The following is a 22843-nucleotide window of genomic DNA, read 5'->3' on the forward strand; positions in this document are numbered from 1 at the left end:
TGTAATTAATACGCCTATCTTTTCTTAGTGAATATAATGATGAATTTGTTCAAACACATTCATGTGTTCATTCAATAATATTTACTACTTCCTACTATGTTCAAAGCATTATATTAGATTCTGGTTATAAAGTGATTAATAAATAAGTTCCCAATTGTCATATAGTTACATTCTAATAAGAGAGATATTAAAATAAATAACTATAATTTAAAATAACTTCTATGGAGAACACTGAGTAGCTAACATTTATTTGGCACTATGTGTTTTTAAATGTTTATGTAACCTCATTAAATTTAATAAGAACAAATGTGAAAAGTACAATTATAATCTCTAATTTTACAAGATTATGAAACTGAAGTATATAGTATTAGCAAAGACTCACTTAACAAAGAGTAACTTAGCAAAGCTGCACACTGAATACTGAAGCTGACGTGAAGACTCTGGCAATCCTGTTCCACACACTGTAGCTTTAATCTCCACCCTAGAGTGTATTCTTAAATGTTAAGATGAGAAATGTGAAAAATAGCGACTTGGGGAGGGGCTAAACAGGTATGGCATCGTGTAGGATAATCAGAAATAGTGACATTACAGCAGAAACAAAATAACAAAAATGACAAGCCTAGAGAGCATAGAGGTAAGGGACTCCTGGCCATAACAGAGTACAGTAGTTGGTTTCAGAATTCCCCTCATGTAATATAAGGAAATAGAACTTGTTGAAATATATGAAGAAACTGTTTACAGGTATTGTGCACCAGACAGCACACTCATGTCATCTTTGAGAAAAAGGAATACATTAGCTGAACCCTACTTCTCCCTGCCTGAGGTCAATTTTCCAGTGGTGGTACAGGAGCAGAAGCCCAGGTAGAGTGATTTGAGGAGGAAGAAATAGGCATCTGGGATTGCTGAGATGGCTAGAATTTATGATGCAAGTTAAAAAGAAGAGGAGGTATTCAGATATCTGGGGACATAAGGTTTCAACTCATTTACATAAAAACCAAAGAGTGTGATTTTGTGATAATATGGTAAGAATATGTTTAGTTTCCTAAGAAAGCTCCCAACTGTCTTGTGAAATGAAGTGGCTGTACCATTTTGTACTTTTGCTAGCAATGAATGAGAATTCCTATTGCTCCAATCATTGCCAGCATTTGGTCATTCTAATGGGTGTGTAGTGGTATTTCTTGTTGTTGTAATTCCCAGATAACATTACATTGAGCATATTTTCATATGTTTATTTGCCATTTGTATTCCTTCTTTGGTGAGGTGTCTGTAAAGGTCTTTGACCAAACTTTTAATTAGGTTATTTGTTTACTTGTTGAGTTTTAAGAGTTCTCTGTATACGTTGGATAAGAGTCCTTTAACAGATGTGTTTTTTGCAAATATTTTCTCCCAGTCTGTGGCTTGCATTCTCATTCTCTTCACTTTTTCTTTCACAGAGCACTTTTTAATTTTAATAAAATCCAGCTTATCAATACTTTCTTCCATGGTTATGCCTTTAAGGTTGTATCTAAAAAGTCATTGCCCTACCCAAGGTCATCTAGGTTTATCCTCTGTTATCTTCTAGTAATTTTATCATTTTGCATTTTACATTTATCTAAATGTGACATATTTTGAGTTCGTTTTTGTGAAAAGTATAAAGTCAGTGTGTAGATTAATTTTTTTGCATATGGATGGCCAGTTGTTCTAGCACCATTTGTTGAAGAGATTATCTTTGTTCCATTGTATTGTCTTTGCTCTCTTTGTCAAAGATCAGTTGACTATATTAATGTGGATCTATATCTGATTCTCTATTCTGTTCCATTGATCTATTTGTCTGTTGTTTCAACAGTAGTACTCTGTCTTGATTACTGTAGCTTTCCAGCAAGTCTTAAGGCAAATAGTGTCAGTCCTCCAATCTTATTCATCTCCTTCAATATTGTATTGGCTATTCTGGGTCTTTTGTCTCTCCATATACATTTTAGCATCAGTTTGTCAATATCCATAAGATAACTTGCTGGAATTTTGACTGGCATTCCATTGAAGCTATAGATCAAGTTGGGAAGAAATGGAATCTTGACAATATAGAGGCTTCCTTACCATGAATATGGAGTATCTCTCAACTTATTTAGTTCTTATTTGATTTCATTTATCAGTCTTGTCATTTTCCTCATATAGCTCTTGTACGTATTTTTTAGACTCATACTTAAGTATTTCATTTTCTTCAGTGCTAATGTAAATGGTATATATTTTAATTTCAAATTCCACTTGTTCATTATTGGTATATAGGTAAGTGATTGAGTTGTGTATATTAACCTTGTGTCTTACAATATTGATATAATCACTTATTAGCTCCAGGAGTCTTTTGTTTATTCTTTCAGATTTTCTACCTACACAGTTACGTCATTTGAGGGCAAAGAGTTTTATTTCTTCCTTTTCAGTCTGTATACCTTTAGTTTTTTCTTCTTGCCTGATTTCATTAGCTTGGACTTCCAGCACAATGTCAAAAAGCAGTGGTGAGAGGGGACATCCTTGCCTTCTACCTGATTTTACTGAGAAAGCTTTAAGCTTGTCACCATTAAGTATGGTTTTAGCTGTAGGTTTACTATAGATTTCCTTGATCAAGTTGTGGGATTTCCCCTCCATTCCTAGTTTACTGAGCATTTTTATCATGAATGAATATTGAATTTTGTCAAATGCTTTTACTGCATTGCTGATATTATCATGTGATTTTTTCTTCTTTATCCTATTGATGCGAGAGATTACATTATTTTATTTTGAAATGTAAGACCAGATTTGGATATCTGGGATAAATCACATTTGGTCATGGTGTATAATTCTTTTTATACATTGTTGGATTTAATTGCTAATACTTTTTAAGAATTTTTGCATCTATGTTTTTGAGAGATATTGGTCTACAGCTTGTTTTTTGTAATTTCTTCATCTGGTTTTGGTATTAGGGTAATGCTGGCCTTATAGAATGAATCAGGAAGTATTCCCTCTGCTTCTGTATTTTGGAAGAGTTTGTAGAAAATTGGTATAGTTTATTCCTTAAATGTCTGATAGAATTCACCAATGAACTTATCTGGGTTTGAGACTTTCTGTTTTGATAGTTGTTAATTATTGATTTAATTTCATAGATAGATATAGGCCTATTCAGATTGTCTATTTCTTCTTGAGTGAGTGAGTTTTGGCAGATTGTGTCTTTCAAGGAATTGGTTAATTTTATCTAGATTTTCAAATTAGTGGGCTAGAGTTGTTCATAATGTTTTTATTATCTTTTTAATGGCCATGGGACCTATAGAGACATCCCCGCTTTCATTTCTGATATTAAAAATTTGTGTTCTCTCACTTTTTTTCATAGTTAGCCTTGCTAGAGGCTTATTTTTATTAATCATTTCAAAGAATCAACTTTTGGTTTCATTAATTTTTTTCTGTTGATCTCGTTTTCAATTTCATCGATATCCACTCTCTCGTTTATTACTCATTTTCTTCTGCTTAATCTGGATTTCATTTGCTCTTCTTTTTCTACTTTTTTTAGGCTAGATCTGGGATTACTGGTTTTGGATTTTCTATCTTTAAAAAAATTTTTGTTTTATATTGAAGTATAGTTGATAACAATGTTGTGTTAATTTCAGGTGTACGGCAAAGGGATTCAGTTACACATATACATGTATCTATCCTTTTTCAAATTCTTTTCCCATTAAGGTTATTACAGAATATTGAGCAGGGTTCCCTGTACTATATAGTAAGTCCTTGTTAGTTATCTATTTTAAATATACTAATGTGTATATGTCAATCCCAAACTTCCAATTTATCCCTCCCCCTTTGGTAACCATAAGTTTGTTTTCTAAATCTGTGAGTCTGTTTCTGTTTTGTAAATAAGTTCATTTGTGTCATTTTTTTTTTTAGATTCTACATATAAGTGATATCATATGATGTTCATCTTTCTCTGACTTCACTTAGTATGATAATCTCTAGGTCCATCCATGTTGCTGTAAATGGCATTATTTAATTTTTTTATGGCTGAGTAATATTCCATTATATAGATAGATGTGTGTGTATATATATATATGTGTGTGTGTATATATATATACATATATATATACACACACACACACACACACACATATATGTATACACACCACTTTTTTATCCATTCATCTGTCAATAGACATTTAGGTTGCTTCCATGTGGCTATTGTAAGTAGCGCTGCAGTGAACATTGGGGGCATATATCCTTTCAAACCATGGTTTTCTCTGGATATAGGCCCAGGAGTGGGATTGCTAGATCATATGATAGCTCTATTTTTCATTTTTAAAGGAACCTCCATACTGTTTTCCATAGAGTATAGGAGTGTTCCCTTTTCTCCACATCCTCTCCAGCATTTATTGTTTGTATAATAGATTTTTTGATGATGGCCATTCTGACTCTTCCAAGGTGATATCTCATTGTAGTTTTGATTTTCATTTTTCTAATAATTAGTGATGTTGAGCAGCTTTTCATGCTCCTCTTGGCCATCTGTATGTCATCTTTGGAGAAATGTCTACTTAAGTCTTCTGGCCATTTTTTGATTGTTTGTTGTTTTTTGGTTGTTGTTGTTTTTTTGATATTGAGCTGCATGAGCTGTTTGCATATTTTGGAGGTTAAACCCTTGTCAGTTGCTTTGTTGGCAAGTATTTTCTCCCATTCTGTGGGTTGGATTTTCATTTTGCTTATGGTCTCCTTTGCTGTGCAAAAGCTTTTAAGTTTCATTAGGTCCCATTTGTTTATTTTTGTTTTTATTTCATTACTCTAGGCAGTGGGTCAAAAAACATCTTGCTGTGATTTATGTCAAAGTGTGTTCTGCCTATGTTTTTCTCTCAGTTTTATAGTATCCAGCCTCACATTTAGGTCTTTAATTCATTTTATTTTTTTGTATGGTGTTAAGGAGTGTTCCAATTTCATTCTTTTACATGTAGCTGTCCTGTTTTCCCAGCATCACTTATTGAAGAGATTGTCTTTTCTCCATTGTATATTCTTACTTCTTTTGTTGTAGGTTAGTTGACCATAGGTGCATGGGTTTATTTCTGGGCTTTTTATCGTGTCCCAGTGATCTATGTTCCTGTTTTCCTGCATATTATTTTGATTACTGTAGCTTTGTAGTATAAAGTCAGGGAGCCCAATTCCTCCAGCTCCATTTTTCTTTCTCAAGATTGTTTTGACTCTTTGGGGTCTTTTGTGTTTCAGTACAAATTTCAAAATTATTTGTCCTAATTCTGTGAAAAATACCCTTGGTTATCTGATAAGGATTGCATTGAATCTATAGATTGCCTTGGGTAGTATAGTCATTTTCACAATATTGATTCTTCCAATCCAAGAACATGATATGTCTCTCCATCTGTGCCATCTTCAATTTTTTTCATCAGTATCTTAGTTTTCTGAGTACAGGTCTTTTACCTCCTTAGGTAGTTTTATTCCTAGGTATATTAGTCTTTTTGATATTATTGTAAATGGAATTGTTTCCTTACTGTCTATTTCTGATAGTTCATTGTTAGTGTATAGAAATGAAACAGATTTCTGTATATTAATTTTTTATCCTGCATCTTTACTGACTTCATTGATAAGCTCTGGTAGTTTCTTGGTGGCATCCTTAGGATTTTCTACATATAGTGTCATGTCATTTGCAAATGGATAAACATGAAATGAAACAATGAGAAGGAAAGATTAGTAATACATCATTAAAGAGTAGAAAAAACTAATTTTCTTAAGGAGAGATCTAATTTAAGAGTGGAAACTGGATTTGTAACTTTTAAGAGGCCAATTACAAAGTTAACAGTGCCATATTATCTTTGTAAGTGAACATACTATAAATAAACCTTCATCTAATATCCTTTGTATAATCTTATCTCAGACTGGACACAATAAGTGTGCTTTATGAGTTTTGGGTCCCATGGAGGTGTGTATAACACATTTCATATATTATTCAAGTTTTTAAAATCATACCTTGGTTATCTGAAGTAAAAGAGATTCAAGACAGTTTATATTGAATTCAACATTCAATATAAAGATATCAAAATATAAACAAACATTCACACATAATAAGTAATTTTTACTTGAATTCAAGTTTAATTTGGCTACCCGGAGCCAAATGCTAATATCACTTAAGCAAAGAGCAAGTGAGCAGGTGGTAGGACAATTATGACAGGCTTGTCAAACTAACAATTGAGGTGAAATGTTACAAACTCTCCTTAAATTTATCCTAGAATGTATACAAACTAAGTCATGTTATTCATATGACAAGAGACAACAACTGATAGTTGTTTTTTATTAACATGTTCACAAATGTCTCTTCAAGTTTAATGAGACACTTTTCATTAACTTTTTTCTCAACTAGGAAAGCATAGTTATAAGTTAAAAAAAAGTTAGATTAACATTTTAAAAGAGTCAAAACTATGAACGTATTCTTCACTGTGTCTAACATATATAGTTATTTGACTAAGATAACTTTATCCTAAAGTAGATCTTTTAAAAGTGAGTAATTTGAGTATTTTTCAATATATTAATATTTAAGTTAAGACATTTGTTATAAGAGCATTATGCTTTAACAGGTTTGAATGAATAAAACATGATTATAATGTGATTAAGGAACTTTCAGAGCGTACGATTTATAACTTGAGGTTCATAAGTGACATTCTCTTTGAAGTAATTTTTCCAGCTGATCCTAGAGTCCCTGTTTGACAGATGGAAATAATAAGAAAAAGCAGCAAAAGAGAAAGGGTTGTTTGCTGTGTATACTATTAATAAATACCCAGCATATGGCAAGAGAATAGATGTATTTTCATAAACTCTGGCCCTCTTCCTGAATATTTCTCTTGATGTCACAAAATCACATAGCTATAGTTAACAAAACAGTCTATAAAAATGTGAGTACAGATAATGCTTCGTACCCTAGAGAAATCATATATTTTCTCATTTCTAAGGTCTTCTGTTTCTCTCTTTTATTTTGTAAATATGTGTTTGTTAAGTGTTCTGTATAATATATTCATGGAAGCATTTTATTTAAAATCTCACCCTTATTGCTTTGCCAGTGTTTGAAACCACCGTGGCTGGCAGCCCTCCTATGTATTTTCACCAAGCCCTGGCTTGTTCATCTAAGAACACTAACACATTATACAGTCATATCACAAATTTTCTTAATAAATAGCACATGAATCCCTCTGTCAAGTACCTGAGAGCTTGATCTGAGGACAGTATTTGATGGAAAAGGTAGAGTTTCAAAGACCATCTCCTTTCCAGGGAAGCTGTATTTTGGTGAAAGAGTGTCATGTTGCCACTAGCAAATCACTTAAAGATCATTGAAAGCTCAAGAGTACTGGCTCTGAAAATGGTAAGGCCAAAGGGCACTTGGTAGGAACACTTGTGTCTGTGTTTATATATCCATTTCAGAAAAAGAAATTTGACCCAAAGGACATATGGAGACATGCCGATGATCAACATCAATCTATAAAGGGAGAAGAAACTATAAGTTGTAAAAAGACTTCTCCACTAAATTTGTTGAACTATGCATATTTTGTCTGTTTCTTTGTACTCTGAAAACTGGTATAGATATATTTTAAAGCCTTATAAGAAAATGTGTAGGTAGATAGATGCATCCATTATAACTACCATAGTTATTACCATTTAAGCCTATTTTTCAAAATCATGTGAAAATTAGATTTTTGTCTATATTGATTTAAAAATATCTAGTTAAAGGTAGCAAGAATTATGTTTTAATGTGGTGTGAAATCCTTTTTTCATACTTAGAGAATGTAAAAACCCCAGGTGTCATAATAGAGGTCATCATAGACAAAGAGCAGTTTCTGAGCACCATGTTTTGGTTTCACCAATTCCTTCTTCCTTCTTTGGTATTCACTTTTAGAGTTAATCTTTTATTTAGAAGAAACAGTCTAGTATTTCTGTACTAAGAGCCTTGGAAAATTTCACTAACACATAAGCTACTTAGAAAAATGCTTAAACACGTGTTGCCCTGCTTTGTATTTCCTTCAACATGGTTGACAGGTTTGCAAGTTTCAGTAAAAAACCTGTACAAAATCCCTACCCAATAGACAGTCTAGTATTTCTGTACTAAGAGCTCTTGGAAATATTTCACTAACACATAAGCTACTTAGAAAAATGCTTAAACACATGTTGCCCTGCTTTGTATTTCCTTCAACATGGTTGACAGGTTTGCAAGTTTCAGTAAAAAAACTGTACAAAATCCCTACCCAATAGACTCTAATGTAACATAATCATCTCCAAGTCAGGAAGAAATCATGCCAATTATAAACGATGGTTATAAGCAGACTCAGTTTGCAATCATAACTGCTGCAAATTTCATGGGTTTTTTTGAATTTTATTTATTTTATACAGCAGGTTTCATTAGTTATCTATTTTATACATATTAGTGTATATATGTCAATCCCAATCTCCCAATTCATCCCACCACCCCCCCACCATTTTCTCCCCTTGGTGTCCATGTTTGTTCTCTACATCTGTGTCTCTATTTCTCCCTTGCAAATCGGTTCATCTGTACCATTTTTCTAGATTCCACATATATGCATTAATATACGATATTTGTTCTCTGACTTATTTCACTCTGTATGACAATCTCTAGGTCCATCCAGGTCGCTACAAATGACCCAATTTCATTCCTTTTTACGGCTGAGTAATATTCCATTGTATATATGTGCCACATCTTCTTTATCCATTGATCTGTCAATGGACACTTAGGTTGCTTCCATGTCCTGGCTATTGTAAATAGAGCTGCAAAGAACATTGTGGTACATGACTCTTTGAATTATGGTTTTCTCAGGGTATATGCCCAGTAGTGGGATTGCTGGGTCATATGGTAGTTCTATTTTTAGTTTTTTAAGGAACCTGCATACTGTTCTCCATAGTGGCTGTATCAATTTACATTCCCACCAACAGTGTAAGAGGGTTCCCTTTTCTCCACACCCTCTCCAGCATTTGTTGTTTGTAGATGTTCTGATGATGCTCATTCTAACTGGTGTGAGGTGATACCTCATTGTAGTTTTGATTTGCATTTCTCTAATAATTAGTGATGTTGAGCAGCTTTTCATGTGCCTCTTGGCCATCTGTATGTCTTCTTTGGAGAAGTGTCTATTTAGGCCTTCTGCCCATTTTTGGATTGGTTTTTTTTTTAATATTGAGCTGCATGAGCTGTTTATAGTTTTCTTTGCTATGCAAAAGCTTTTAAGTTTCATTAGGTCTCATTTGTTTATTTTTGTTTTTACTTCCATTACTCTAGGAGGTGGGTGAAAAAAAGACCTTGCTGTGATTTATGTCAAAGAATCCTCTACCTATGTTTTCCTCTAAGAGTTTTATAGTGTCCAGTCTTATATTTAGGTCTTTAATCCATTTTGAGTTTATTTTTGTGTACGGTGTTGTTAGGGAGTGTTCTAATTTCATTCTTTTACATACTTCATGTTTTAAGGGCAGCCATACACAATGAGAATAGGAATCCAGTGAAGAAAGACGTGAAGTTCCCATCCATAACAGTGCAGATTGCATTTCCTGTAAACTGTAATATATAATGCAGTAAAAAAAAAAAAAAAAGGCAGTAGAATTAAAGTACAAATAAAATGAACATAGTCATGTCCATGTAGCATATTATTAATTTTAATAGTATAAAATCTGGACTTCTTAAAAGAAAGTACCTTTGGATATGGAATAACTAGTGATATAAAAGAAAAGTACTACTTAGAGTTTTTGAGTCATGCAAAACATTTGTACCTTTATTAAGGTTTGCATTTTGTTAAGTCACATGCAGAGACCTAGGTTTAACAATGTACATGGTCATTTTCTTAAGATGCTATTAACCAGCAAGTTACAAGACCATCTGAGATATAAATAGACTGATTATCCCAAGGTCATATTGAAACAGAAATGGGTATAGGGAATAAAATAATCAGACATTTTTGTAAATTATCTACCATTCTGTCCATTAATGTTATTTACTACAGGAAACCAGAACTCCTAAAATCCTTTTATCTCACATAGTACATTCTTCCTATTGCTCTATCTGTACCTCCACTATTATATCCTGATATTCTGTATCTATATAGTACCTGGAAAACTTTCACTTTGTCCTTCAAAGCTTGGATCTTCAACAAAATCTCCTATAATCTCAACTTCTCTGAATATGCTTTTTGACCACACTTGAGACACTCCTTGAGGATTTTCTGTATTTTGATTTGGTCAACTGGATAGGTAGCTGAGATGTTTTCTTAAATAAGAAAAATAGTGGAGGAGATTTGAGGTAAAGGATGGAATCAAATGTTCTGATTTGACTAAGTTTGGTTTGAAATTTCTGTTAGATATTCAAGTATAAAGGTCATGTAGACTATGAATCCAGAGCTCCAATGGCAATTCAGCATTAGGGATATGAGTTTAAGAGTTACCAACTTACTTATAATATTATTTATAATCCTAGGACAATAGTCAAATACTGTCTATAAAAGTCCTGAAAAACAAAAAGAAGACCCAGAACTTGATTCTGAAAATACCAGCATGTATAGTAATGACTGTCTTCCTATAACCTAAGAGAAAATAAATGCATTTCTTTTAATTAATGAAATTTAAGTTGTGACCTTCAACAATTTTTCATAGGATATGGTTAATACCTTAAATATAAATATGTAATCTAATCTAAATTGAGCATAAAATAACTGAAAAAGACAAGTTATTTCCTTTAACAGTTATTTATATCATGCACACATATCTATAGGGACATAGGAGACTTATAATAGAAACTTAAAATGAATATGTCAATACCTGGACCTATTATTTCCAAAGTTGGTACATAAATATGGGTGCATAAATTATCTTTTATATACCATCTGTGTGTATTTTATTTTAGATAATATTCAAAAACTAGCATGGTTGAATATACCCTTGCTTTCTTGTTCTGTAGTCAAATAATTGCACTGTAACTGATGTGTGCTTTAAATTTATTGATTTTTAAAATGGTCATGAAGAACCTAGGGGCAAGACGGGAATAAAGATGCAGACCTACTAGAGAATGGACTTGAGGATACAGGGAGGGGGAAGGGTAAGCTGGGACAAAGTGAGAGAGTGGCATGGACATATATACACTACAAATGTAAAATAGCTAGTGGGAAACAGCTGCATAGCACAGGGAGATCAGCTTGCTGCTTTGTGACCACCTAGATGGGTAGGATAGGGAGGGTGGGAGGGAGGGAGATGCAAGAGGGAAGAGATATGGGGATATATGTATACGTATAATTGATTCACTTTGTTATAAAGCAGAAACTAACACACCATTGTAAAGCAATTATACTCCAATAAGATTTTAAATAAAATAAAAGGTAAAATGACAATTAAATATCATGACAAAAAAAAATTTATTGGTTTTAGACTGACCCACACCATTGCTAGCAAATATAGCCACTAAAAATTAAAAGTTGTTAAAATTATAAACTTTAATAAACAGAAATTACTTCAAAATAAAAATGTATTTATTAATGATGTGTGAGACAATAGCACACATTATATAATCTATTTCCAAAACAGTCCTGCAAAATAACTGTTTTTATATCTACTTTATAGATTAAGAAACATTTGTTCAAAGTATAATAGTTGTATGACTTTTGAAGGCAAAAATGCCAGAAATACATATAGTACACATTTTAATAATTCAACTTAGCATTTGAAAACCTAAGTTCTTATAAAAAATATAATTCTGCCTCTGATTGGTTAAAAAATAATTTCAAGTTTCATAATTTTACCAAAAATATACTTTGACATAAAAGTATGATTGATAATTTCTAAAATTTTCTCTGAAATCATGCACATGGTTTTTAAATGGAAAGCTTAAGAGAACTATAGTTGAAATCAGTGAAGTCATATCTTCACTGTATACAGTTTCATATGGATTATATTTTTATGAAGATATTGTAGCCCTATAGAAAAAAAATTAGAGCTGGAATTGCTTTAAAGTTCATCTACCCTCCAATGGTGAGGGCTGGATATGAATGCACATCAAATATCTGCTTCTTGTGTATAGGTACTGCTTAAGTCTCCCAAATCCTCAACCGGTGACTGGATTTTCCCAAGTGAAAAGCAAAAACAGATTTTTGTATAGACAGCACTTTATCAATCTGACATATTAGCCATGTAAATTAAATGAAACTAAAACTTAATGAAGTTTTGATTGAACCATGTGAGTCCATCATATTAAAAAACAGGGAGTTTGGGAGTGACACAAGCAAGATGGCAGTAGAAGAGGTCCAAGGCCCTGCTTGTATCCCCTCCCAAGTAACAATAATTTGCCAGCCATCCACAGACTAATGTGTCTTTGTGAGTGCCACAGGGTCCAGATAGGTTTTAAAACCCAGGTGGAGCTCAAGACCAAGGATGGTTGTTTTGAGAAGGCAGGCTCACATCCAGGTGGCAGGCTCAGTGGCCATAGTCCTGGCTACAGATCCATAAATACCTCTGTCTCCCTTGGATTCAGTTACAGACCGGTTTGACCTGTCACCAGCACCACTGCCAAGAGACTCAAGAGCAGTACTACCTGGTCTTCCCTTGGGTAACAAGCTCACTGAGTTTAGCCCTACCTGTGGACTCTGAAGTATCCTGTGGCCCAGCTCCAACAACTCTAAGCTGTGACCTGGGGGCAATCCTAGTTACCTAGAGACACACTGGGAGATGTGCCTGTTCATGCTAGTGGAGGCTGATTTGTCAGACTGCACATCTTGAAGTGGCCCTATGGCCTGGCTTCAGCCCTTCCTAGCATGTTCCGGAAGTGGTCCTGCCTGTCCAGGTTCCTGCCTAGTGACCCAGTGGGAGCCCTTCCAGGGACTCAGCAGGAGCCACACTGTCCACAAACCTAGTAACAGTCCCACTGTCTGCAGACCCTTGTCCCAGTATCAGCCTCATTGAACAGGGTCCTGGAGTCAGGCCCACCTGCCAAGGAACAAGACATGAGCCACAACTGTCCAAGACCCTGGCAAAAGGCTGTCAACTGCAGGCCACACTGCAGACCCAGCAGTAGGCATGTAATCAGCTCCAACTCCAGTTAACTGTGATCCCTTCAGCTGGGGAAACGGATAGGAGAATGTCTCTACATTTCAAAACCAGTCTGTAAAACACACAGATATAGAAAACAAATTTACGGTTGCCAAGGGGGAAAGGGGATGGGGGAGGGAAGAATTAGTAGTTTGGGATTAGCAGATGCAAGTTATTATATATAAGATGGATAAACAGCATGGTCCTACTGTGTAGCACAGGGAACTATATTCAATATCCTGTGATAAACCATAATGGAAAAGAATACAGAAAAAGAATATACATATGTATAACTGACTCACTTTTCTGTACAGCAGAAATTAACACAACAGTGTAAATCAACTATACTTCAGTAACATATATATCAAAGCCAGTCGGTAAAGATTAAAGTTTGGTTCTACACAGACATCAATGCAAGCCTACACAGATCATGAAAAATCAAGCAAATATGACATCATCAAAGGAAATTAATAAGACTATGGTAACTGACCCCAAAGAAAGGGAGATCTGTGAGTTACCTAATAAAAATTCAAAATATCTTTAAAAAGTTCAATGAGATGCAAGACACTAAATTAACTAAATAAAATCAGGAAAATAATGCATGAACAAAATTAGAAGTTTAATAACAAAATAGAAGCCATAAAAAAGAACAAAATAGAAATAATGGAACTGAAGGGTACAATGCCAGAAATGAAAAATTAGAGAGCTTCAGTGACTAGCTCAAGGATGAATAAGAAAGAATCAGCAAACTTGAATACAGGTCATTTTTTGCTTAAGTGAATATAAAAGTAGAATTTATCATAGATGTAGCTTATTTGATTTTATAATCCCCAGGTGTTAAATTTATTTTTGTTGATTTATATGATTTTATACCAAAATATAAATCAGAACTATATCTATTATAGATACTGTTATGCTGTTAGACAGATGGTATGGTATTTTTTTTTAAATATCAGACCTCATACATTATACATAGTGGGAAACATGTTATATGGCTTTAATGATAATTTGAATATTAAATACAATACTACTTAGAAAAATAAAGTTTTAAAAACATGTGCTTATTTGGAATTGTAAAATAGACTGGATTGAAGTTTACTCTTAGAAAGTTATTAAATCTATGTTCATACATTGTATAAAATCTTAATTAGTATATTCTCACTTTCAAAATTTTGAAACTGTGGCTGGATTATAAATGAAGATATTAATTTTTGTTCTCCATGCAGTAAGAAGTTATAAAAGAATCTAATTTTTCTTACATCTTAGAAAAGCATTAAAACTTTAAATCTTCCTAAGGTTAAACTCTTTTTATGTGGTGTTAATGATATTTTTCTTTACCAAAATCAGTAGATTTTTGAGGAGGTTACAATGCTATAACTTCTCCCATTTTACTTGGAAAGCCTTCAAGTAAAGCTGTTAGCAACCCCTTCTGATGTGTCCCTAATGCCCTTATATCTGTCGTAGTTGTGGGATGGTGGTGGATGGTTGGTTTCCTTGTCTATCATACCCCTTTATTGTCATACATCTTGATGTGGTGATCTCTTAGACTCCAATGTGCTTGCTTTGTCAAAGGAGCAGTTTGTGGGTTTCAGAATTCTGCAGCATTCTAACACAGTAGTCAGTGCACATTCCCATGTGTGGTTTTGTAAACTAAAACATGCTGTAGAGTACTTCTATGGTATGGGGAAAAGAAGCCTTTAAGTGAGTAATAACAGCTGGTGAGAAGAGCATTTGAATTAACCAGTAGTCCTGGGTAACTCCTCACTGACATTATCTTTGCTGGCAATACAAATAGGAAGGGATAATTTTCCTCATATTGAGATGAGAAAATTATAACTTACGTGGCACGTTGGTTTCCCTTTCATATTAACATTCATCAGTTTATCATCTTATTTGTTTGCCCTTTCCCAAGTGACTAATGTAGCAACTTTCCTTCCTATTGCCTTCATATAGGTGTAAGGCCTTCCATCCAAGTTCTCCATTGTTCCCTAATTAGGTTTCCTTATCTTATCTGCTTACCTAGCTACATGGTGTGGGGATGAGAAGGGACTTTTAGAGGTGGAATCTGGACTCAGATATAAAGTGGATTCAGGGCTAGGCCATGAGATGCAAAAATCTGTGTCCTCAAAAAAGGAAATTTATCATTACCAGCTAAAGGAGTTGTACCCTCATCCCCCTTTATGGGAAACCTACTAATGAAGGGACCCACTCTTTTCAAAGGTCATCCCCCACCTCTTCCCTAGAGTCAGTGTGAGGCAGGGAGGGATAAATAGATGCAGGGGAAGCAGTGGTAGTGGGCACTGCAGAGAAAGGTGAAAAGTTCTGTGAAAAGGAAGTTGCCTTTAATTTTTAGATTTCCTCTTCCATTTTTCCTCAATCTTTTCTTCTAGCTATCTAAGTATTTTTTTTTTCCTTAGAATGATTTTCATCCCAAAAAGCCAGTCATTCATTTGCTTGGAATAATTTCTGTCTAAGAACCCCAGCAAATGTGTTATTTTATCCAAATCAAAGGAACAATCCTTAGGTAATTGGATTCTCATTTATCCATTCCAAATGTGATGTAGAATCATTAGCTCTTTAAGAGAATATCTGAGGCAACATTCCTGGCTTTCCATATTTTATAACTGTATGGTGATCCTGATGGAAATTTAGAATCCATATTACCCATGATTATTCAATAGTAATATCTTGAATTTAGAGAAGAGGGTCTATTTAGCTAGTATTCCAAAATAATGGAGAGATAGAGACAGACTTTTTCTAATTCATGGTCTTTTCTGACTTGTTGTGTGGCCACAGACCTCCAGCTGATCTAAGCAACTCAGTAGTTTCCATACCTCTAGTCCCCATCACCAGCACTATAACTAAAACCAAAATCTCCTCCCAAATCAAAAAAATTCTCTACATAGAAGAGAAAGATTTTTCTTTTTTATCAGATAAGCATTAAACCAGAATGTGATGTAAAGCACAGGTAATCCACTAAGAGATTACAAAGACAGAAAGAAACTTACACTTTTATATAGCTAAGTAGATAAAAACCCATTACATACAGGTTTTAAATATCAATAACTAATTCTCAAGTCAAAGGACTTCACAGCATCATTTGCCACACCTGGTTCATCCTAAATTCAGTTGGTAGTTGGGGTGACTGTGTTAGCTTTATCCATGGAAAATAGATTTCTTATATCTTTATGACAAGATTGGAACTTGGATCGAGATGCCCAACAAAGTTAGGCTCCTATCCTCCTACAGAAATTGCAGTAAGGGGCACTATCTTCCCTAATGATTACATTTCAAAGAGATGGCCCTCAAGTCCTTGAGAAAAGATATTCCTGAGTTGTAAAGCTGGCAAGAGGCTTGTGAAGATATTTACATATAAAAGGGGGAGAGAAAAAATTTATAATTAAAAGCTATTTAAATAAATGCTCTAAGAAAAGAGAGGAGAGGAATCTCTGTAGTTAGGTCATCTGGATTCTATAAATGTCTGGGTGAGTGGGTGGTCAGGGACCTAGAGGCAGGAAGAAGTCTGTCTAAAGTTTAGTCAAGCTAAGAGGAACATTGAAGCCCTCTTGGTAATAGGCATCTTTGTACTTCAGCATCCTTTGCATGCAACATATAGGTATTTCTCAGTTATTTTATATCTTAATCATTTTTTTATAGAAGTAAATTATTTTTATCCTGATTTTAAAACTTCTCTCAAAGCTATTATAATGTTGCTATAAATCTAAACCTAATGACATAATATCTTTATTTACTTTTTATTTTTGTTGACATTCATTTCTTGGATAACACCTGCTATTAAGCAAAGGCAAAGGCAGAAATCAGAGTAAGACTGACCATGTTATCTCTAAAGATTTATACCCAAAGGCAGTGTCACAATTTCAAAGCAGAAATTAAAAACTAAGTCAGAAACCACAAAATTCTATCTAGGTATGTTTCATAGATTAATTAAAGCTATAATTAAGATATTTTTTCTTTTTTTTACTAAAACTGGAAAAGACCCTTTACCTTTTCACTACATACAACATAATATATTTTCTTCTATGGCTGAAAGCAATTCAGGTAAGATTCACCCTAAGTTTACTTGGGTAATAAAGACACCCAAAGCCTAAAGATTTGTATTACTGAAATCTGAAAAAAAATGTTTTTAAGAAAGGCTGTTTTCATCTCATTGACCCAGTCATTTTTTTTCAGAATGACTTCTAAGTCCTTCATTTTAAATTTAGTTTTCTTGTAAAATTCCTGACACTTGAATTGGCATCACCAAGATGGCAACATAGGCTGATTTTGACTGCACTCTTGCTCGCAAGAACTAACAACTTTTCATGATCAAGACACCACTGAGAGAGTCCTAGAATATAGGGGTGAAACACTATAGACTGAAACACTTGCCTCCTGCACCACAGAGACCAAGAGAGGCTGCATTAGAAGACTAAGAGAAGCCCTTACACATTGGTCACATTGCTCCTCCCCAGGCCTGTGCAACATCATGCTGAGAGGTCTCCCCTGAGCCTGCAGTTTCTTTAGTGGTTAAAGAGCTCAGTGTGAACATCCAGCTTCACCAGTGTTATAGTCTCTTCTCAGGAGCCCTCAGTCCAGTCTCACTCCATGGGAATTGCAGGGGAATCTCCAAGGCTTGAACACTGGGAATCTGATTGTGATAGAGAAGTGGGAGAGGCTTGTAACAACCAGCACGCAGATTTTAGCAGACCAAGTTCCTACCTGTAGCACTCAAATAGTAGTCCCAATCAGTGGCTTCATTCATTTGCAGAGTCAAGTCAATGGCACAATCTGACTAGGGAAATGGGCAGGGTACAGGTCTGCTTTAAATGAAGTGCCTTGTCAATGCTGGACCCTGGTCAGCTCTCAGCCAGGCAGGGCAGCTGATCGTAGCCTGGCCCACTGCTCAGTGTAGCTCCTGGTTCTGTCTGAACAGAAAGGCTAGCAACAACACCTGGTAACTGCATATCCCAGCAATGCTCCAGCAGAGTAGAACAGATAGAACTGATCACTCACAAAGTAAGTGGCACTGTTTGGCCATGGAACTAGGGGAGTGGGTCAGCTTGAGTCAAGACCTCAAAGAGCTATTCGAGCTACAGAGGGTTCCACAGCTCCAGTCAGGCAGGGGAGCTAATTCCTAACCCAACTTCATTGCTGAGTGTAAATCCCAGTCCTGCCCAACCTGAAAGCCTGGGCAGAACACCTGGAAATCTGTAGCTGAGCATGTTGAGCAGAGCAGTCCTGCAGGCAGAGTTGACAGACTTCACAACAAAGCTAGTGGCCATGTTTGGGCAGGGAACTTGGGGTATGAATAACGTGAGTCAAGACCACAAACAAAGAGCCTTGCTGGCTTGGAGCTAGTTCTTCTGCCAAGCACAGGCAGAGAAACGTATTCATAATCCCACTCATTCCTGAAAAAATCCTTCAACTCATCCAACCAGAGAATCTAAGCAGAGCACATGGGAAGATGTGTAGTGCATCCAGCAGCCCTTTTCACAGTGACAGTTGAACAGAGAGCATGACCTGTGGCCTTCCCCACCTGCACAGCAAAGCTAGTGGCCTTATCTGGCTAAGGAATTTAGTGCACAGTCTTACCTGATTCAGGTCTTCAAACAGTGAGCCATGCAGTCTTTGGGTCCCTGGCAGGGAAGACTCATACTACTCCTGAGTAGTACCCAGTTCTCACTGTCTACTAAACGTAACTAGAGAACCCAGGCAACAACAGAGCCCATCCTACCGTCTTGTGTAGGGAACCAAGAAAGAATTTCTATCCATCTCTTCCCATGCAGCAGCAACACCTCACCCCAATCTCAGAGCTCAGGCAGTGGCATCATCCAAAAATAGGCCCTAATAACAACCTGTCCCAATCCAAGGATGAGACTACATGACATGTCCAGAAACCCAAACTGAGCTAACTGGCAAAGAACAGTCTGCCAAAGCAAACCTTTAACATCTGAGAGAGAAGATCACTTATTCAAATGTGCAGATACCAATGTAAGGAATTAAGGATCACAGAAAATCAGGCAAACATGACCCCACCAAAAAAAAATCTAATAAAGCTCTAATGACCTATAAGATTTCAGGTGGATTTCTCAACAGAAACATTTCAGACCAAGAGAGAATGGGATGATATATTCAAAATATTAAAAGGAAAAAAAAAAGTCCAAATAGATTTCTACAGTCAGCAAAGTTGTTCTTCAGAAATAAAAGGATAAAATGTTCCCAAACAAATAAAGGAGAAGGAATTCATGACCACTCAATCTGCCTTATAAGAAATGCTAAGGGGAGTTCTTTAACTGGAAGTAAAGGGATGCTAATTAACATCCTAAAAACATAAGGAGGTAGCATAAAACTCACTGTTAATGATAAAGTCAAAGTTAAATTCTGTAATATGGTAATAAGTGGTGATTAATTCAATTACAACTCTAGTTTAAGAGTAAAAAACATAGTAAAAATGACCATAACAATAATCTATTGTTGGTTACACAATATAAAAATACCTAAACTGTAATATCAATACCTAAAATGTGAGGAGGAGGAGATGTAACAGTGTAAAGTTAGTTAGAAATGCTATTGAAGTTGTTAGTTTAAAATAGGGTGTTTTAATTTAAGGTATTTTTGTAAGCCTCTTCATAACCAGAAGGGAAAAATCTGTGGTAATAGCATAAAGGGAAATGATAAAGAAGTCAACACACACTGATACCACAAAATACACACACACACTCACACAAGACAGCACTATCAGACCCAAAAAACAGTGGATCTAAAAAACATTCAGAAAACAATTATAAAAATGGCAACAGTAAGTCCTTATCTATCCGTAATTCTTTTAAATAAAAGGGTTACATTCTCCGGTCAAAAGACACAGAATGCCTGAATGAGTAAAATATGAAGATACATTGATACGATGCCTGTAAGAGACTCAAAGAAAAACAGATTGAGAGTGAAGGGATGGAAAAAAATATTCCAGTAAACAGTAACCAAAAAAAGCAGTAGTGGCTATACTTACATCATACAAAATTACTGTAAACTAAAAACTATAAAAAAAAGACAAAGTTGCAGACATCATATTATATAACTTATAATAATAAGGGGACAATCCATCAGGAAGATATAACAATTGTAAATATTTATGCACCTAACATCAGAGTACCTAAATACATAAAGCAGAAAGTAACAGAACTAAAAGGTGAAATATATATTGGAACACAGTAAGAGATGGGAATATTAATACCACCACTCTCAATAATGGATACACTAGACAAAAAATCAATTAGGAAAGAGTGGATTTGAAGAAAATCATAGATCATACACACCTAACAGACATATACAGAACATTCTATCCAACCACAGCAGAATATTTATTCTTCTCAAGCACACATGGAACATGTTCTAGAATAGACCATATGTTAGGCCACAAACAAGTCTTAGCAAATTCAAAAAGATTAAAATCATACCAAGTATCTTCTCTGACCACAATGTTATGAAAATAGAAATACTTGGAGGAAAATTAGAAAATTCACAGTACACAGAAATTAACACTCTCCTGAACAACCAATGGATAAAAGAAATTAAAGGGGAAATAAAGTATTTTGAGACAAACAAAAAGAAACACAAAACTTATGGGATACAGCAAAAGAAGTTTTAAGAGGGAAATTTATAGCAGTAAATGTCTACATTAAGAAACAAGAAAGATCCTAAAGAAAAAAAAATTAATTCTATGGCTAAAAAACCTAGAAAATAGGAAAGAATGAGACCAAAGTGAGCAGAAAGAAGGAAATAATAAAGATTAGAATGAAAATAAATGAACTAGAGAACAGGAAAACAACAGAAAAGATTAGCAAAACTAAGAGATGATTGGTTGAAAAGATTTGACAAAACTTTAGCTAGACTTGTCAAAGAGAGAGCTTATCCAAATCAAAAAAATTATAGGTGAAAAAGGAGACTTTACAATTGATACCACAAAAATACAAAGAATCTCAAAAGGCTACCATGAACAACTGCATACCGACAAACTAGATCACCAAAAACAAATGGAAAAATTCTTAAAAATATGCAACTTATTAACAATGTATCAGGAAGAAAAAGAAAATGTGAACAGACTAAATATTAGTAAGGAGATTTTATCAGTAATCAGAGATCTCTCCACAAAGAAAAGCCAAAAACCAGATGGCTCCCTGGTGAATTGTACTAAACACTTAAGGAATTATTAATGTCAATGCTGCTAAAGCTTTTCCAAATATTGAAAAAGAAGGAACACTCCCCAACTCATTTTATAAGGCCAGTATTATCCTGATAAGCCAGAAAAAGATATTAAAAGAAAACTACAGGCCAATGATGAATATAGATGAAAAAATGCTCAATACTAACAAACTGGATTCAGCAGCACACTAAACAGATCATTCACCATGATCAAGTGAGATATATACCTGGGATGCAAAGATATTTCAACATATACAAATCAATCATTGTGATAAATAACATTAATAGAATGGAAGAAAATCAAATAATTATCTAATTGACACAGTAAAAGCATTTGACAAAGCTTAATATCTATTCATAATAATAATTCTTTACAAATGAGACATAGATGAAATGTAGCTCAATGTAATAAAGGCCATATACGACAAGCGTACAGCTAACATTATACTCAATTGTGAAAGGTTGATAACTTTTCCTCTAAGATCAGGAACAAGACAAAGGTACCCACTTTCACCACACATATTTAATATGGTAATCAAAGTCCTTGCAAGGTCTATCAGGCAACAAAAAGAAATAGAAGGCATCAGAATTAAAAAGGAAGAAGTAAAATTATCTCTATTTGCAGATGCATGATTTTACATGTAGAAAATCCAAATGTCTCCACCAAAAAAACTGTTGAAGTAATCAACAAATTTGGTTAAGATTCAGGATTCAAAGTTAATATATGAATACAGAATTTTTCTATACATTAAAAATAAATTATCTGAAAAAGTCATAAAGAAAATGTTCCCATTTACCATAGCATAAAAACAAGAAAATACTTAAGAACAAATTGAATAAGGTGAAATATCTCTACACTGAAAACTACAAGATGTTAATGAAAGTAACTGAAAAAGACATAAATATATACAGCAGTATCCCATGTTCAGGATTGGAAGAATTAATATTGTTAAAATGTCCATACTACTCAGGAGGCAGAGATAAGACGGCAGAGTAGAAGGACTTGAGCTCACCTCCTCTCAAGAAAACAGCAAAGTCACAACTAACTGATGAACAACCATTGATAAAAAAGACTGGAACCTACAAAAAAAAAATATTCTATATCCAAAGACGAAAAAGCCCCAAGAAGACAATAGGAATGATGCATTCGGTTTACAATCAAATCCCATACACATTGAGTGGGAGAACCACAAACTGGAAAATGATTATATCAAAGAGGTTCTCCCACAGGAATGACAGTTCTGAGCCCCACATCAGGCTCCACAGTCTGGGTGCCTGGCATTGGGAGGAGGAGAACCAAGAGCATTTGTCTTTGAAGGCCAGTGGGGCATGATTGCAGGAATTCTACAGGACTGGAGGAAACAGAAACTCTACTCTTGGAGGGCATGCACAAGGTCTCATGTGTACCGGGACCCAGGGAATAATCATGACTTCATAGGAGCCTGGGTTGTACCAACCTGCTGGTCGTGGAGGGTCACCTGGGGAGGCAGGGGTTAGCTGTGGCTCACTGTGGGGACAAGGACCCTGGTTGCAGAGATACTGGGGGGTACTCATTGGTGTGAACTCTCCTGGAGGTTGTCATTTTGACACCAAGACCTGG

Source organism: Phocoena phocoena, chromosome 5 (genome assembly GCF_963924675.1).
Source record: "Phocoena phocoena chromosome 5, mPhoPho1.1, whole genome shotgun sequence".
NCBI classification, from domain to species: domain Eukaryota; kingdom Metazoa; phylum Chordata; class Mammalia; order Artiodactyla; family Phocoenidae; genus Phocoena; species Phocoena phocoena.